Source organism: Arachis stenosperma, chromosome 10, assembly GCF_014773155.1.
Source record: "Arachis stenosperma cultivar V10309 chromosome 10, arast.V10309.gnm1.PFL2, whole genome shotgun sequence".
Lineage (NCBI taxonomy): Eukaryota > Viridiplantae > Streptophyta > Magnoliopsida > Fabales > Fabaceae > Arachis > Arachis stenosperma.
This window is the reverse complement of record NC_080386.1, coordinates 52,975,701-52,989,058: the sequence shown is the minus strand read 5'-3', so window position 1 is coordinate 52,989,058 and position 13,358 is coordinate 52,975,701. Positions and strand designations below refer to the sequence as shown.

The 13,358-nt window shown below is 38.9% G+C and overlaps 1 non-coding gene across 1 annotated transcript; it reads left to right on the top strand.

Moving 5' to 3' along the window:
* Positions 1–12,166: 12,166 nt before the first annotated feature.
* LOC130959753 (small nucleolar RNA R71) lies at positions 12,167–12,274 on the top strand. Its single transcript, XR_009078820.1, has one exon. It is a non-coding gene; the product is annotated as a small nucleolar RNA R71 (small nucleolar RNA).
* Positions 12,275–13,358: the final 1,084 nt, after the last annotated feature.

Sequence of the window (13,358 nt, the reverse complement as noted above, 5' to 3'; positions counted from 1 at the left end):
AGTCATAGTGACATGTATGCATCATCCACACACACGCGTGGATGATAGAAAAGCCAAGTGACGCCTGCGCGTCAGCCACACGTACGCGTAGGTGCGTTTTGTGCTCCACGCACAAAACCAGCACAATTTCCGCACAACTTTCGGGAAATTTAGCTGGGCAATGGGATTAGCACATCAACGCGTACGCGTCGGTCAAGCGCACGCATGGGTAGTGAAACTTTGAAAACGACGCGTGCGCGTCGGCTATGCATACGTGTGGGAGTGCGATCTGCCAAAATTTTCACTAAGTTAAAAACTGCAGAATTTCACAATTTCAAACCCGAATCTTTCGACGGACATAACTTGTCCATTTCAAATAATTTTTAACCCGTTCTTTGAATGGCATAAACATCCCGGATCCAATTTCATTTGTAAACAAAGTGTCATTTTCAAAGTATGCCCAAAAACCACATTTTCATACAAAACCACAAAGTGTCATTCTCAAAATAAACCAATTTCAACCCTTTTCAGAACCAACCAAAACATACCAAAAATCAACCTCAAGTCTCCTCAATTCATACATTAATAATGTTCATCAAATTCACAAACCACCATCCCACCATTTTAACCCATCTCAATCAATTAACTCAATTGCAAACACATTAACAAGTCATACATTCTTCCTTAAATTCCAATTTCCAACAACACCATTTCTAATCAACCACCATTACATTCAATCAATATCATCCTCACCTCAACATGGTTTCACCCATAAGTCAACCTCAACTAATCATCAAGTATATATCAAAACACGCATATCTCTCATGCATCATACCATCAAAACATCAACATTCATATCACATATATGACCACACAATTTATCTCAACCATCCAACACCATCAACAATTCAAATCCTATCTTAAGGCATCTAGCTTAAGTTTTCACACCATATTACATTTTAGATACAGGAAACCGAGACCATACCTTAGCGGATTTTCCCGCTCAACCAGAGCACTTCCAAATCACTTTTCCACAAGCTCTCAAGGTTTCAACACCTCCAAGAACAGAGTTTCAGCACACCAAGGCCATTTTCCAAGCTTTCCAAAATCTCAATCAAGCTTTAATATTTACATACACACTACCTAAGCCACAATTATCATATCCAAACACAACAACTCAACACCCAAACTTCATGAACCAACAAATTCTACTAGGGTTGAGAATGTTACCACACCCAATGATCAAAGATACAAGGTTACTCTTCTCCTTCAAGCTAGTTGGGTTCTATAACATCAAAGAGCCCAAAATCTTAACACTTTTCACCCAAAAATTCGAATTTAAGGTCTGAAGAACTGAATTAAAATCGTGGCTTACCTCAAGAACAAAGTAGTGGATTTTTTAGAGCTTGTTGCGGTGAACGCGTGGCCACAAACGGTGCGACAATCGGAGCTCCGGATCAAAAGTTATGGTGGTTTCAAGATCAAATGAGAGTTGAAACTTTGGAAGAGTGTTCTTCCCCTCCCTTTCTTATTTTCAGCATCCTTGAGGGTTTAGAGATGAGAGAGAGTGCTGTTTTTAGGGTTTCAGGTTTAGCTAGGTTGGGCCAAGGGCCCAATATGGGTCCGGTTTGGCCTGTTCGGTCTAATCTTGGGCCGATTTCTATAAAATTGGCTTTCTAGAATAAATTCTAATTTATGCTTTAATTAGTCATTAATTAACCGAGTTTTACAACGTGCAGTTGCTGAGTCAATTGGCCATCATATTCTGGAGGGTTAAGTTTAGTAAATACTGCTTTAACATCTTCCTTCATGAAAGTCTCAGTAGCTGAGTACAGATGTTGATTAATGGAAATCGTCTCAATAAGCTCTTGAACTTCTTCAATAGTCCTTCTCATGTGTATAAAACCACCAGCAGAGTGGTCCAAAGACATTCTAGCCATGTTTGAAAGCCCACAACAGAAGATATCTAACTGTACCCATTTTGAAAACATTTCAATGGATATTTTCTTAGCATCCTTCAATACCTCCCCCAGGCATCATAAAGAGATTCATTATGTCCTTGTTTGAAGCCTTGGATGTCCAGCCTCAACTAGGTCATCTTTCTTGGAGGGAAGTATTGGTTTAAAAATTTGTCTACTAACTTTTTCCAAGTTTTCCAGCCTCAGCTTGTAGACATCTTGGTTTACTCCCTCATGGTGTACAGTGTCAGCAATCTTTAAGAAATCTACTAAGAATTCTGTAGGTTTTTCCTGTGGAAGTCCAGAAAACTGGCAGTTTTGCTGCACTATGGTAATGAGTTGAGGGTTTAATTCAAAGCTACTTGCTCCGATGTGAGGTATGCTAATACTTCTTCCATAAAAGTCAACACTGGGATTTGTATAAGATCCTAGAGTTCTTCTGAACTCTTCATTTCTATTTGGGTTCATGGTGAACAAAGGTAGAAGAGGAGAGAGAAGAATGAAGATAGAAAAAGTAGAAAAAGAAATAGAAGTAGAAGAGATGAACAAGAATTAAAATATTTTTGTTTTTATTTTATTTATTAATTAATTTTAAAAATTAGTTTAATAATTTAAAAAGAACTGAAAATTAGTTGGTGTATTTTCAAAAAAAGAAGAGCAAAATAGGAGGGAATTTTCGAAAATTAAGAAGAGATAACAGTTAGTTAGGAAGTTTTGAAAAAGAGGAGAGAGAATATAAGTAATTAATTAAAAAAATATTTGAATTTAAAATAAGATAAGAGATAAGGTAAGAAAATATTTGAAATTAAAATTGAAATTTGAAAATTAAATTTTATAATTTTGAAAATTGAAATTGAAGTTTGAAATTCGAAATTTGAAATTTTAAGAATTGAAACTTGAAATTGAATTTTAAATTTTGAATTATGAAAAAGATAAGATTTGAGATTTGATTTTGAAAAATATTTGATTTTAAAGTTTGAATTTGAAATTATAAAATCTTAATTTTTGAAAATTGAATTTTGAAAATTGAAAAATGAATTCTTAAATTTTTAAATTTGAAAAAGATAAGATAAAATTTTTAAATTTTCAAGAAAGATAAGATAAGATTTTGAAAAAGATATGATTTTTGAATATTGAAGACTAAGATAAGATAAGATAAAAATTTTAAAATTAAAATCTGAATTTTATTTAAAAATTTTTGAAAATTAATTAAAAAGATAAGAAAAGATATTTTTTATTTTTTGAATTTCATGATGAAAGAGAAAAATAAGTAAAAGAAACAAGACTTAAAATTTTTAGATCTAGTACACCTTATTTCGAAAATTTTGGAGGAAAACATAAAGGGATGCCAAACTTAAAAATTTTAAGATCAAAATACAAAGAAAACACAAGAACACTTTGAAGACTAACAAGAATACTAAGAACAAGACTCAAAGAACACAAGAACATATAAAGGACAGCAAACTTAAAATTTTTGAAAACCAAAAATAGAATTTTCGAAAAATTAGAGAAAATACACAAGAAAAATACCTAACTTAAAAATTGACATAAGATTTAAGTAAAAGAAACTATTTTTGAAACTTTTTAGAAAGAAAGACTCCCAAAAAATCGAAAATTGCAATAGGAACAAGAACAAAAGACTCAAACAAAAACACAGATTAATAAAGAAAGTTAAGGATTCTTGAGAATAAACTTTGAAAGGGGTTTTTGGAACAATTTTAAAATTTTTGGAATTGAATGATAGGATCATGTAAAACTCAAACCAAGAACAAGGATTAAACAAAGAAAAGAAAAATATTTTTGAAAAGAAAAGAAGAAAATAAAAATAAGACTTAAATAAAATAAAAATTACTTGATCTAGGGAGCAAGACAATCCATCAGTTTGTCCAAACTCAACAATCCCTGAAAACAGCGTCAAAAACTTGGTGCACGAATCCCCACACTTTCATACAGCTGTACCAGCAAGTGCACTAGGTCGTCCAAGTAATACCTGAGCGAGTTAGGGTCGATCCCACGAGGATTGTGGTTTGAAGCAAGCTATGGTTATCTTGTAGGTCTTAGTCAGGCGAATCAAAAGGATTGGACGTGTTTTAATATTGTATAAATTACTTTTTATATCAAATAGAGTCAGCAATGGGAATAGAGTTGAGTACTGGAGTTGCTTTGCCTTTCTGGATTAACTCTGGTATTACTGACTTCTTTGCCTGTGAGTGATTTCTTCAATGGCAGGCTATATGTGATTGACGCCATGGGCCGTGGTCATCAATCTCCTCTATTTTCAGATCAAACGCCATTGGCCGTAGTCATCTAATCTGATGGAGGGTGAAACTCTAGCAGTTCATTCTCCTGGCGATCCTACTCAAAACACCATAGAAAAGGTCGAATCTTCCGGATCAGAGAATGCTGCTTCTTTGGATTCTAGCGTATACCACAGAAACCCTAATCTCCTTGGAAATCGGCTGAACTGGTGTCTCAAAAAGTCCCCAACGAAGTCGTGGATTTGCCGTCTCTGAGATGTATAGACATAGCTAGCGGTTCATGCTTTCTAGTCACGTATTCATATGAACCCAAGTAGATGTGGGTGTTTGTCAGGCACGTTTGTCTTAGTATGATGAATAGAGCTGATTGTCACTGATAATCCTAATCACCATGTTGAAAAGTGAATATACATCTTAGAAGTAAATCAATCACGGATTGAAGACGAATAGTAATACCTTTATTAATTCATAAGACTCAGTATGGCTCCTCCCATCAACCTAGGAGGTTTAGAAACTCATACTAAAAGGAAAAATACAATGTAAAATGTGTATGGTGTGTAAAGTGTGCGTGATGTCTGAATGATTATGTAAAATACACTTTAAATACAAAACAGATGACTAGTAAGGGTAAAACAGTCTATTTAGTGCTAAAATTTACATCTTGGGCCCACTTGGTGAGTGTTTAGGCTGAGCTTTGATGAGATCTACGTGCAATGAGGCTCCTAAGGCGTGAAACATTGGATAGGGGGTCCTCTCTGGGCGTTTGGATGCTGGGCTTTGCTCTTTGGGCGCTGGACGCCTGGAAGGGGGCAGGAAGCTGGCGTTGGACGCCAGTTTTTGGCCTTCTAATATGAAGCAAAGTATAGACTATCATACATTGCTGGAAAGCTCTGGAAGTCAAATTTCTATGGCCATTAATATCGCTCCATTTGGACTTCTGTATCTCCAGAAAAGCTCTTCCAAGTGCAAGGAGGTCAGATTTGGACAACATTTGCAGTGCTTTCTCTGTCTCTAAATCAGACTTTTGCTCTAGCTCCTCAATTTCAGTCAGAAATTACTTGGAATTGTACAAAAACACAAAAACTCATAGTAGAATCCAAAAATGTGAATTTAACACTAAAACCTATAAAAACTTAATAAAAACTAAACAAAACATACTAAAAATATTACGAAAAATGATGCCAAAAAGCATATAAAATATCCGCTCATAATTATCCAAGCTAAGAACGTCATGGATGGCAAGTCGGAGGACATGAACAATCTCCGACTGGAAAGATAAAGGGACACCGCGAGCTCGTAGTCATAGGCGCAACCCTGTTTGCTGAAAAGATCCTATGGGTCCGCCTTCCGAGGCACTTTGACATTCCTACGGGGATGCAATATGACGGGATAATGGACCCACAGGAACATCTAATGGTGTTCAAGGCTCGAATGAACTTTGAAGGAGTATCCGATGCGGTATAATGTCGGGCCTTCCTAGTAACACTTGCCGGACCAGCGATCAAATAGTTTAACTCCCTGCCTCAAGGATCCATTGAGGGTTTCACTGATATATCACGAAGATTCCTAGCCCAATTCACGACTAGGATCGCGAAGCCAAACACCCTATAAACCCCTTAGGTGTTACCCAACGAGAAAATGAGTCCACAAGAAAGTATCTGGATCATTTCAATGATGATTTCCTAGAGATCGATGGCTGGTGCACGAAATTGTGATCACTACAACTTCGCACAACTAACCAGCAAGTGCACTGGGTCGTCCAAGTAATACCTTACGTGAGTAAGGGTCGATCCCACGGAGATTGTTGGTATGAAGCAAGCTATGGTCACCTTGTAAATCTCAGTCAGGCAGACTCAAACGGGTATAGTGATAAACGAATAAAGCATAAAGATAAAGATAGAGATACTTATGTATATCATTGGTGAGAGCTTCAGATAAGCGTATGAAGACGCCTTCCCTTCCGTCTCTCTGCTTTCCTACAGTCTTCATCCAATCCTTCTTACTCCTTTCCATGGCAAGCTCATGTAGGGTTTCACCGTTGTCAGTGGCTACCTCCCATCCTCTCAGTGAAAATGTTCCCATGCTCTGTCACAGCATATGGCTAATCAGCTGTCGGTTCTCGGTCAGGCCGGAATAAAATCCATCGATTCTTTTGCGTCTGTCACTAACGCCCCGCCTGCTAGGAGTTTGAAGCACGTCACAGTCATTCAATCATTGAATCCTACTCAGAATACCACAGACAAGGTTTAGACCTTCCGGATTCTCTTGAATGCCGCCATCAGTTCTCGCCTATACCACGAAGACTCTGATCTCACGGAATGGCTGGCTCGTTTGTCAGGCGAGCACTCGGTTGTCAGGCGATCAACCATGCATCGTGTATCAGGAATCCAAGAGATATTCACTAAGCCTCGTATGCTTGTAGAACAAGAGTGGTTGTCAGTCACTTTGTTCATAAGTGAGAATGATGATGAGTGTCACGGATCATCACATTCATCAAGTTGAAGAATAGGTGATATCTTGGAACAAGAACAAGCGGAATTGAATAGAAGAACAATAGTAATTGCATTAATACTCGAGGTACAGCAGAGCTCCACACCTTAATCTATGGTGTGTAGAAACTCCACCGTTGAAAATACATAAGAACAAGGTCTAGGCATGGCCGTGAGGCCAGCCTCCCAAAGTGATCAAAAGATCTAAAGAACAAAAGATTCCAAAGATCAGAAGATGATCAGAAGATGAAAATACAATAGTAAAAGGTCCAACTTATAGAAAACTAGTAGCCTAAGGTGTACAAAGATGAGTAAATGACATAAAAATCCACTTCCGGGCCCACTTGGTGTGTGCTTGGGCTGAGCAATGAAGCATTTTCGTGTAGAGACTCTCCTTGGAGTTAAACGCCAGCTTTTATGCCAGTTTGGGCGTTTAACTCCCATTTAGGTGCCAGTTCCGGCGTTTAACGCTGGAATTTCTGTAGGTGACTTTGAACGCCGGTTTGGGCCATCAAATCTTGAGCAAAGTATGGACTATCATATATTGCTGGAAAGCCCAGGATGTCTACTTTCCAACGCCGTTGAGAGCGCGCCAATTGGGCTTCTGTAGCTCCAGAAAATCCACTTCGAGTGCAGGGAGGTCAGAATCCAACAGCATCTGCAGTCCTTTTGAGTCTCTGGATCAGATTTTTGCTCATATCCCTCAATTTCAGCCAGAAAATACCTGAAATCATAGAAAAACACACAAACTCATAGTAAAGTCCAGAAAAGTGAATTTTAACTAAAAACTAATAAAAATATACTAAAAACTAACTAGATCATACTAAAAACATACTAAAAACAATGCCAAAAAGCGTACAAATTATCCGCTCATCACAACACCAAACTTAAATTGTTGCTTGTCCCCAAGCAACTGAAGATCAAATAAGATAAAAAGAAGAAAATATGCAATGAACTCCAAAAACATCTATGAAGATCAGTATTAATTAGATGAGCGGGGCTTTTAGCTTTTTGCCTCTGAATAGTTTTGGCATCTCACTTTATCCTTTGGAATTCAGAATGATTGGCTTCTTTAGGAACTTAGAATCCAGATAGTGTTATTGATTCTCCTAGTTAAGTATGATGATTCTTGAACACAGCTACTTCATGAGTCTTGGTCGTGGCCCAAAGCACTCTGTCTTCCAGTATTACCACCGGATACATACATGCCACAGACACATAATTGGGTGAACCTTTTCAGATTGTGACTCAGCTTTGCTAAAGTCCCCAACTAGAGGTGTCCAGGGTTCTTAAGCACACTCTTATTGCCTTGGATCATAACTTTATTTCTTTCTTTTTCTTCCTTTTTCTCTTTCTTTTTTCGTTTTTTTTTTCGCTTGCTTTCTCTTTTTTTTTTGTATTCACTGCTTTTTCTTGCTTCAAGGATCATTTTTATGATTTTTCAGATCCTCAGTAACATGTCTCCTTTTTCATCATTCTTTCAAGAGCCAACATTCATGAACCACAAATTCAAAAGACATATGCACTGTTCAAGCATACATTCAGAGAACAAAAGTGTTGCCACCACATCAAAATAATTAAACTGCTATAAAATTCAAAATTCATGCAATTCTATTCTTTTTCAATTAAGAACAATCTCTAAGAAAGGTGATGGATTCATAGGACATTCATAACTTTAAGGCATAGACACTAAGACACTAATGATCACAAGACACAAACATAGATAAACACAAAGCACTAAAATTCGAAAAATAGAAATTTAAAGAACAAGGAGATTAAAGAACGGGTCCACCTTAGTGATGGCGGCTCGTTCTTCCTCTTGAAGGTCTTATGGAGTGCTTTAGCTCCTCAATGTCTCTTCCTTGTCTTTGTTGCTCCTCTCTCATGATTCTTTGATCTTCTCTAATTTCATGGAGGAGAATGGAGTGTTCTTAGTGCTCCACCCTTAGTTGTCCCATGTTGGAACTCAACTCTCCTAGGGAGGTGTTTAGTTGCTCCCAATAGTCTTGTGGAGGAAAGTGCATCCCTTGAGGTATTTCAGGGATTTCATGATGAGTGGGGTCTCTTGTGTGCTCCATCCTCTTCTTAGTGATGGGCTTGTCCTCATCAATAGGGGTATCTCCCTCTATGTCAACTCCAACTGAATAACAGAGGTGACAAATGAGATGAGGGAAGGCTAACCTTGCCAAGGTGGAAGACTTGTCCGCCACCTTGTAGAGTTCTTGAGCTATGACCTCATGAACTTCCACTTCTTCTCCAATCATGATGCTATGAATCATGATGGCTCGGTCTAGAGTAACTTCGGACCGGTTGCTAGTGGGGATGATTGAGCGTTGAATAAACTCCAACCATCCTCTAGCCATGGGCTTGAGGTCATGCCTTCTCAATTGAACCGGCTTTCCTCTTGAATCTTTCTTCCATTGTGCGCCCTCTTCACATATGACTGTGAGGACTTGGTCCAACCTTTGATCAAAGTTGACCCTTCTAGTGTAAGGATGTTCATCTCCTTGCATCATGGGCAAGTTGAATGCTAACCTTACACTTTCCGGACTAAAATCCAAGTATTTCCCCCGAACCATAGTAAGATAATTCTTTGGATCCGGGTTCACACTTTGATCATGGTTCTTGGTGATTCATGCATTGGCATAGAACTCTTGAACCATCAAGATTCCGACTTGTTGAATGGGGTTGGTAAGCACTTCCCAACCTCTTCTTCGGATCTCATGGCGGATCTCCGGATATTCACCCTTTTTGAGTGAAAAGGGGACCTCGGGGATCACCTTCTTCAAGGCCACAACATCATAGAAGTGATCTTGATGCACCCTTGAGATGAATCTATCCATCTCCCATGACTCGGAGGTGGAAGCTTTTGCCTTCTCTTTCCTCTTTCTAGAGGTTTCTCCGGCCTTGGATGCCATAAATGGTTATGGAAAAACGAAAAAGCAACGCTTTTACCACACCAAACTTAAAAGGTTTGCTCGTCCTCGAGCAAAAGAAGAAAGAAGAGAGTAGAAGAAGAAGAAATGAGGAAGAAGGGAGTGGCTTATGTATTCGGCCAAGGAAGGGGAGAAGTGGTGTTTAGGTTGTGTGAAAATGAAGGAGTGAGGAAGGGTATTTATAGGAGAGAGGGGGGGATAGGTTCGGTCATTATGGGTGGGTTTGGGAGGGAAAGTGGTTTGAATTTGAAGGGTGAGGTAGGTGGGGTTTTATGAAGGATGGATGTGAGTGGTGAAGAGAAAGATGGGAGTTGATAGGTGAGGGGTTTTTGGGGAAGAGGTATTGAGGTGATTGGTGAATGGGTGAAGAAGAGAGAGAGTGGTGGGTTGGTGGGGATCCTGTGGGGTCCACAGATCCTGAGGTGTCAAGGAAAAGTCATCCCTGCACCAAATGGCACTCAAAAATGTGTTTTGAGCCAATTCTGGCGTTAAACGCCGGGCTGATGCCCATTCCTGGCGTTTAACGCCAGGTTCTTGCCCTTTTCTGGCGTTTAACGCCAGTCTGGTGCCCCTTTCTGGCGTTAAACGCCCAGAATGGTGCCAGACTGGGCGTTAAACGCCCAACTGCTAGCCTCACTGGCGTTTAAACGCCAATGGGTTCTTCCTCCAGGGTGTGCTATTTTTCTTCCTGTTTTTCATTCTGTTTTTGCTTTTTCAATTGATTTTGTGTCTTCTTATGATCATCAACCTACAAAATAACAAAAAATAACAAAAGAAAATAGATAAAACATAACATTGGGTTGCCTCCCAACAAGCGCTTCTTTAATGTCAGTAGCTTGACAGAGGGCTCTCATGGAGCCTCACAGATACTCAGAGCAATGTTAGAACCTCCCAACACCAAACTTAGAGTTTGAATGTGGGGGTTCAACACCAAACTTATAGTTTGGTTGTGGCCTCCCAACACCAAACTTAGAGTTTAACTGTGGGGGCTCTGTTTGACTCTGATTTGAGAGAAGCTCTTTATGCTTCTTCTCCATGGTGACAGAGGGATATCCTTGAGCCTTATACACAAAGGATTTTTCATTCACTTGAATGATCAGTTCACCTCCATCAACATCAATCACAGCCTTTGCTGTGGCTAGGAAGGGTCTGCCAAGGATGATGGATTCATCCATGCACTTCCCAGTCTCTAGGACTATGAAATCAGTAGGGATGTAATGGTCCTCAATCTTCACCAATACATCCTCTACAAGTCCATGAGCTTGTTTTCTTGAGTTGTCTGCCATCTCTAGTGAGATTCTTGCAGCTTGTACCTCAAAGATCCCTAGCTTCTCCATTACAGAGAGAGGCATGAGGTTTATACTTGACCCTAAGTCACACAGAGCCTTCTTGAAGGTCATGGTGCCTATGGTACAAGGTACTAAAAACTTCCCAGGATCTTGTCTCTTTTGAGGTAATTTCTGCCTAGACAAGTCATCCAGTTCTTTGGTGAGCAGAGGAGGTTCATTTTCCCAAGTCTCATTTCCAAATAACTTGTCATTTAGCTTCATGATTGCTCCAAGGTATTTAGCAACTTGCTCTTCAGTGACATACTCATCCTCTTCAGAGGAAGAATACTCATCAGAGCTCATGAAAGGCAGGAGTAAGTCCACTGGAATCTCTATGGTCTCATTTTGAGCCTCAGATTCCCATGGTTCCTCATTGGGGAACATTGTGGAGGCTAATGCACGCCCATTGAGGCCTTCCTCAGTGGCGTCCACTTCCTCTCTTTCCTCTCCAGATTCGGCCATGTTTATGGCCTTGCACTCTCCTTTTGGATTTTCTTCTGTATTGCTTGGAAGAGTACTTGGAGGGAGTTCAGTAATTTTCTTGCTCAGCTGTCCCACTTGTGCCTCCAAATTTCTAATGGAGGACCTTGTTTCAGTCATGAAACTTTGAGTGGTTTTGATTAGATCAGAGACCATGGTTGCTAAGTCAGAGGGGTTCTGCTTAGAATTCTCTGTCTGTTGCTGAGAAGATGATGGAAAAGGCTTGCTATTGCTAAACCTGTTTCTTCCACCATTATTGTTGAAACCTTGTTGAGGTCTCTCTTGATTCTTCCATGAGAAATTTGGGTGATTTCTCCATGAAGAATTATAGGTGTTTCCATAGGGTTCTCCTAGGTAATTCACCTCTTCCATTGAAGGGTTCTCAGGATCATAAGCTTCTTCTTCAGAGGAAGCATCCTTAGTACTGCTTGGTGCATTTTGCATTCCCGACAGACTTTGAGAAATCAAATTGACTTGTTGAGTCAATATCTTGTTCTGAGCCAAAATGGCATTCAGAGTATCAATCTCAAGAACTCCTTTCTTCTGACTTGTCCCATTGTTCACAGGATTTCTTTCAGAAGTGTACATGAATTGGTTATTTGCAACCATTTTAATGAGCTCTTGAGCCTCTGCAGGCGTCTTCTTCAGATGAAGAGATCCTCCAGCAGAGCTATCCAAAGACATCTTGGATAGTTCAGAAAGACCATCATAGAAAATACCTATGATGCTCCATTCAGAAAGCATGTCAGAAGGACATTTTCTGATTAATTGTTTGTATCTTTCCCAAGCTTCATAGAGGGATTCACCATCCTTCTATCTGAAGGTTTGGACTTCCACTCTAAGCTTACTCAATTTTTGAGGTGGAAAGAACTTTGCCAAGAAGGCATTGACTAGCTTTTCCCAAGAGTCCAGGCTTTCTTTAGGTTGAGAGTCCAACCATGTCCTAGCTCTGTCTCTTACAGCAAAAGGGAATAGCATCAGTCTGTAGACCTCAGGGTCAACCCCATTAGTCTTGACTGTGTCACAGATTTGCAAGAACTCAGCTAAAAACTGATGAGGATCTTCCAGTGGAAGTCCATGGAACTTGCAATTCTGTTGCATTAGAGAAACTAATTGAGGCTTAAGCTCAAAGTTGTTTGCTCCAATGGCAGGGATAGAGATGCTTCTCCCATAGAAGTCGGGAGTAGGTGCAGTAAAATCACCCAGCACCTTCCTTGCATTGTTGGCATTGTTGTTGTTTTCGGCTACCATGGGTTCTTCTTCTTTGAAGAATTCGGTCAGGTCCTCAATAGAGAGTTGTGCCTTAGCTTCTCTTAGCTTTCGCTTCAAGGTCCTTTCAGGTTCAGGGTCAGCTTCAACAAGAATGCCTTTGTCTCTGCTCCTGCTCATATGAAAGAGAAGAGAACAAGAAAATGTAGAATCCTCTATGTCACAGTATAGAGATTCCTTTAGGTGTCAGAGGAAAAGAAAAGTAGAAGACAGAAGTAGAAAATTCGAACTTATCAAAGAAGATAGAGTTCGAATTTTGCATAGTGTTAGTCCATAAATAGAAGGATGTGAGAAGAAGGGAAGTAATTTTTGAAAATTAAGTAAAAGATTTTGAAAACATTTTGAAAAACACTAATTGATTTTCGAAAACAAAAGTGGGAAAGAAGTAAAGTGATTTTTGAAAAAGATTTTGAAATTAGGAATTAAAAAGATTTGATTGAAAACTATTTTGAAAAAGATGTGGTTGAAAAGATATGATTGGTTTTTAAAAGATGTGATTAAAAAGATATAATTGAAAAGTTATGGTTTTAAAAAGATATGATTGAAAAAAATATGATTTGAAAACAATTTTAAAAGATATGATTTGGAAACAATTTTAAGAGATATGATTTTAAAAATTAATGACTTGCCTAACAAGAAAAGATATGATTCAAACATTAAA